This window comes from Cervus elaphus, chromosome 20 (genome assembly GCF_910594005.1).
Source record: "Cervus elaphus chromosome 20, mCerEla1.1, whole genome shotgun sequence".
In the NCBI taxonomy this organism is placed as follows: Eukaryota; Metazoa; Chordata; class Mammalia; order Artiodactyla; family Cervidae; genus Cervus; species Cervus elaphus.
Genome location: NC_057834.1, coordinates 46611060 through 46617117, shown reverse-complemented (window position 1 = coordinate 46617117; position 6058 = coordinate 46611060). Strand labels below are relative to the sequence as shown.

Sequence of the window (6058 nt, the reverse complement as noted above, 5' to 3'; positions counted from 1 at the left end):
TATTTCCTAGTCTACCTGTTGAGGGCAAGCATGACTGTGAGTGCCAGGCTCTCTGTTCTGTCTGAGCCTGTGGAAGCTTTCCCCCTGACTTTGGGGAGTTTTCTCCCAGGGCTGCACTGATCAGTACTTTGCTGCCCTCTGGAGGAGCCTCCTTTGCAGGGCTCTCCTGACTACCCTCAGCATCTCTCTCCTCCCTGGGACTTTGTCCTATGCACTCTAGCTCCTTTGACATCCAGGAACTTGTCCTCAACTCAGCAAGGTCCACTGGGCTGGATTTCAGTTTGCTCCTGGTGCCTCGCTTGGGAACTCTCCACGCAATCAGTTGGAGCCACTGGAGCCATTGTTTCCCATCTCTCAGGGATCACTCCCTGTCCTTCTTCACCTGATACCAAGTCTCCTGAAAATCTCTGTTTAATGTCCCCAGTCTGACTTTGTGGTTTCAGCAGTTCAGTAAACTTGGTTTCTATTAATTGTATATGGGTGTGGGGACCCTCTGAACTCAAGTTGTGAAAAAACCATTAAGATTCTAAAAGAGTTCTACATGGTACAGAACACAGGTTCCCACTAAAATCTTTTGAGGTCTGCATTTGTCAAACAACAACTAAAGACTTCACACAAAGTGTCATGACTAGCAAACATCTTGCAAATAAATCAGACATCATTGAGTGAGTGAACAACGACTGCAAGTATCTCAGTAGAAGTTTTGTCTGAGGTGTCTCAAAAGTAATCACACCCCTTCATTCAATTTCTTAAAGATTGGCTGACCTGCCTCTTGAGAAACCTGTATGCAGGTCAGGAAGCAACACTTAGAACTGGACATGGAACAGACTGGTTCCAAATAGGAAAAGGAGGACATCAAAGCTGTATATCGTCACCCTGCTTATTTAACTTATATGCAGAGTACATCATGAGAAACGCTGGACTTGATGAAGCACAAGCTAGAATCAAGATTGCAGGGAGAAATATCAATAACCTCAGATATGCAGATGACACCACCCTTATGGCACAAAGTGAAGAAGTAAAAATTCTCTTGATGAAAGTGAAAGAGGAGAGTGAAAAAGTTGGCTTAAAACTCAACACTCAGAAAACTAAGATCATGGCATTCAGTGCCATCACTTCATGGCAAATAGATGGGGAAACAGTGGAAACAGTGGAAACAGTGGCTATTTCTCTGGGTTCCAAAATCACTGCAGATGGTGATTGCAGCCATGAAATAAAAAGACACTTACTCCTTGGAAGGAAAGTTATGACCAACCTAGATAGCATATTAAACAGCAGAGACATTACTTTGCCAACAAAGGTCTGTCTAGTCAAGGCTATGGTTTTTCCAGTGGTCATATATGGATGTGAGAGGTGGACTATAAAGAAAGCTGAGTGCTGAAGAATTGATGCTTTTGAAATGTGGTGTTGGAGAAGACTCTTGAGGGTCCCTTGGGCTGCAAGGAGATCCAACGAGTTCATCCTAAAGAAGATCAGTTCACGGTGTTTATTGGAAGAACCAGTATTGAAGCTGAAACTGCAGTCCTTGGGCCACCTGATGCGAGGAGACCCGAGTGTGATTTCCAGGTTAAGAAGATTCCCTGGGGAAAAAAATAGTGACCCACTCAAGTATTTTTGCCTTGAAAAAATCTCACAGAGAAGCCTGGCAAACTACACTCCGTGGGAACCACAAGAGTCAGATACAACTGAATAACTAAATCACTGCCAAGGAAACATGGATTAAGTCTGCAGTTATTACTTAGTTATTAGGGGAAAGCGCGCACGCAGTCCCCCACTACCATAAATTATACAGTCGAGTTTCCCCTATTTGAGGAAATCGCAGAGGTCAACACACCCGGAGTGCAATGGGTGAGCCTCGCCCTGGGAGAACCACCTTCTTGATCATGGTATCTCCTCTGCCAGGTAAGTATGAGTTGACCTTCCCCCTGCCCCCCGCACAGCCTTAGACACGTTCACTGTACACACACGCTGACTTTGCCGTTTCCCCGCAGTTCTTCCACTATCCTCCGCACCCTCTCCTTTCCCACACCCCTCAGTCCCTCCAAATAACTCTTCTAAAAAAACATATCCAACAAAATCTCATGAAAATTTCCGTAACGAGTGAAGTGGCTCGCTAGGAACAGGACCACTTCACTGCAAGATTTACATAAACCAACCCCATTCGGGACCTCTAAGGCGGCTCCTCTTCTTCAACCCAACCCACCCCTGTGGAGATGACCAGTGGCGAGTCCCCTGTGACGGGAAGTGACGTCATGACTTCATCAACGTTAGCAATCGACATAGTTACAACGATAGAAAAGACCTTGGGCGTCTTTGGTGGCTCAGGCGGTAAAGCGTCAGTTTACAATCCGGGAAACCCGGGTTCGATTCCTAGGTCGCGAGGGTCCCCTGAAGAAATGGCTAACCCACTCCAATACTCTTGTCTGAAAAAAATCCATAGACGGCGGATCCTGGTAGGCTACAATCTATGGGCTTGCAAAAAGTCCAACACGACTCAGCAATATAACCTTCACTGTTTAAATGAGACATACATGGGTTTTTTTTATTTCTTTGCACTTTAAAATTTTTATCTTTTATTTGGGTATAGCCAGTTAACAATGTTGTGGTAGTTTCAGGTGAATAGCGAAGGGATTCAGCCATACACATACATGGAGATCCGGACGGATTTTGCCAGCCTCCTCGGAGTCTGACCCTTCGGGCTGGATTGCACGCCGAGGAGAGAAATTTAGGGATCGTGTGTTACACTGATACAAAAGTTTTTAAGTAATAAATAAGTTGTAAAAACATGTCAGGAAGCAACAGTTAGAACTGGACATGGAACAACAGACTGGCTCCAAATAGGAAAAGGAATACATCAAGGCTGTCTATTGTCACCCTGCTTATTTAACTTATATGCAGAGTACATCATGAGAAACGCTGGGCTGGCAGAAGCACAAGCTGGACTCAAGATTGCCGGGAGAAATATCAATAACCTCAGATATGCAGATGACACCACCCTTATGGCAGAAAGTGAAGAACTAAAAATTCTCTTCATGAAAGTGAAAGAGGAGAGTGAAAAAGTTGGCTTAAAGCTCAACATTCAGAAAACTAAGATCATGGCATTCGATCCCATCACTACACGGGAAATAGATGGGGAAATAGTGGAAACAGTGTCAGACTTTATTTTTTGGGGCTGCAAAATCACTGCAGATGGTGACTGCAGCCATGAAATTAAAAGACACTTAATCCTTGGAAGGAAAGTTATGACCAACCTAGATAACATATTAAATAGCAGAGACATTACTTTGCCAACAAAGGTCTGTCTAGTCAAGGCTATGGTTTTTCCAGTGGTAATGTATGGGTGTCAGAGTTGGACTGTGAAGAAGGCTGAGCACCAAAGAATTGATGCTTTTGAACTGTGGTGTTGGAGAAGACTCTTGAGAGTCCCTTGGACTGCAAGGAGATCCAACCAGTCCATCCTAAGGGAGATCAGTCCTGGGTGTTCATTGGAAGGACTGATGTTGAAGCTGACACTCCAGTATTTTGGCCACCTCATGCCAAGAGTTGACTCATTGGAAAAGACTCTGATGCTGGGAGGGATTGGGGGCAGGAGAAGAAGGGGACAACAGAGGATGAGATGGCTAGATGGCATCACCAACTCTATGGACATGAGTTTGAGTAAATTCTGGGAGTGGGTGATGGACAGGGAGGCCTGGCGTGCTGCAATTCATGGGGTCGCAAAAAGTCGGACATGACTGAGAAACTGAACTGAACTGAACTGAAAACAGTGAATAGAAATACAGAGACAAAATAAAAGCATATGTATATTTCATGTGTGTAAACATACGGATTTCGGGTTACATCTCAAAGTGCTACTCGTTGGACTTGTTTTCTGTGCAGATTCTTCCTGTTTCATTCTGAGGATATCCCAAGGACCATGGTTTTCCTTTGCTTACCATACAGAATACAAGAAATGAGGACTCTGAAATAGAAACTGATGACTAAAATAAGGGCAAGAAAGATGACGTGAGAGAGTGAGGTTTGCTTGGAGAGTGAGGTTTGTCTATTTGTTTTCTCTTACTGCAGAAGACTGGGTTAGACCTGAGGGCAGAGAAGTGGGAGGCTGGAGAAGACAGCCAACTTGTGTTTTCCGACCAGAGAGCACGGGGAAATGGAGTAACTTGATCCTTGAGGTGCCTTTGGTTTAAGGGGGAAGGTGACTTCTGGAAAATCTTGGGGCGAAGAGCAAAGGAACTCAGCATGCAGTTAACTTCCACGAAGAATCTCGCTTTCTGCCTCCCCCCCCCCCCCCCCCCATTTCTATCTCTGCAGTATCAGAAATAGATTCTGGCTCTTTTCATATGACATAAACTTAAATCCAGGGCTAGTAATACCTTAGAGAATCTCCAGAAAACTGGAGAATGAATTTATACAAACTGGGAGGAAGAAAAAAGGCTGATGAAAGCCAGCACACAAACCAAATGGAAAGGACACTGGTGCCTTCTGCTCAGTAACAAACCCTCTAACTGCACAGCTGACCCTGTTGGGCCTGGGCACTAGACACCACCCGTGGTTCCATGACTTCTGCTGCACCTGGTTGGTGTTCAACTAAAGATCTTGTCGTGGGGGGATTCTTCTGTTGTAGTGGCCAGAAAGAATTATCCCAGGGCCCACTCCTGTGTCTCTCACCTCCTATTAAATGCTGGAGTATTTGTTACTTGTAGGGAGTGGCCAGTTCCTGGTAATAGATCCACATCTTAGCCCCTCAGAAAACTAAGTGTGTGATCCTTAGAAGTTGCAGAATATGGGAAATTCCTCATCAAGGGAAAGGGGGGTTCAGATAGTAGTTGATCAAGATATAACAAAGGACAGCCCTGCAGCTAGCCCAGTGAAGAACATTATAAATTCAGTGCCCCATTTGACACAGTGCAACCCTGTGTCAAATAGACCAGGCATGCACAACCCTGTCTTGGAGCATATTAGATGTTTATCCCTGAGTGCAAGCGAGGTTTCAGCCTCTTATATGGGGATGGTTGTACCTCATCCAGTATTATTTACATTTTCTTCACTGAGAATTAAATAGCTTGAAAGTTCCCATTTCCGGGGATAGAGTAATTGGTCTAAAGCTATGGTAACAGATTCCCACCATAAGTGGTTTTAAATATTCTTTATTCACCGAGGTCCACTGTAGGAGTTTCCTATTGCTACTGTTACATGTCACTACATATTTAGTGCCTTAAAACAACACACATTTCTTATCTTATGATTCTGGAGGTCAGAAGTTCAAGATGCATCTCCCTGGGCTAAAATCAATGTGACAGTTGGGTTGTGGTGGTTCTTGGAGATGCTAGGGGAGAATCCGTTTACCTTGTCCAGCCTCTAAAAGATGCCCAGATTCTACTTTCATGGGCCGCTAGTTACAACTGATCAAGTTATTCTCACAACACATTATTCTGACACCAACTCTCTTTCCTCCCTCTATATGACCTTTGTGATTCCATGCAGTGCCCATCTCAAGATCTTTAATTTAATCACACTGCAAAGTCTCTTTTGCCATGTCAAGTAACATAATCACAGATTCCAGGGACTCAGATGTGGACATCTTTGGGGAAGCATTAGCCTGCCACCGCAGCCAGAATCCTCAGTGACCACATTTCTGCTCCCTTCTGAAACTCATCCAGGTGAAAGCAAGTCAATCCACGGCTTCTTAGAATCAGCCAGTCAACAGCTGTGCCCTGAGCTCAGGCAGTAGAGTCAGAGAGAGAGAGAGAGAAGGAGAAAGTCTATGGGGAGATGAATCTGAGTAGCCAGTGCCTGGGACGTTCCTAGGGACTAGAGCTGAGAGCTGCAAATGCCTTCATGGGGGGAGAAGGCTGGGGAGGGTGTTAGGAACTGAATGTATATCACCACCACCAGCACCCACCACCACCTAATTCATATGTTGACCCCTAATCCCTGTGGGGCTGTATTTGGAGAAAGCATTTTGAGGAAGATGTTGTTCAGTCATGTCCACCTCTTTGCAACTGCTGTGGCCTTCAGCATGCCAGGCTTCCCTGTCCTTCACATCTGGAGATTGCTC

General features: G+C 45.0%; 1 non-coding gene across 1 annotated transcript; it reads right to left on the bottom strand.

Moving 5' to 3' along the window:
* Window positions 1-1746: 1746 nt before the first annotated feature.
* On the bottom strand, window positions 1747-1910 carry LOC122678626. Its single transcript, XR_006336274.1, has one exon. It is a non-coding gene; the product is annotated as a U1 spliceosomal RNA (small nuclear RNA).
* Between the last annotated feature and the right edge of the window lie 4148 nt (window positions 1911-6058).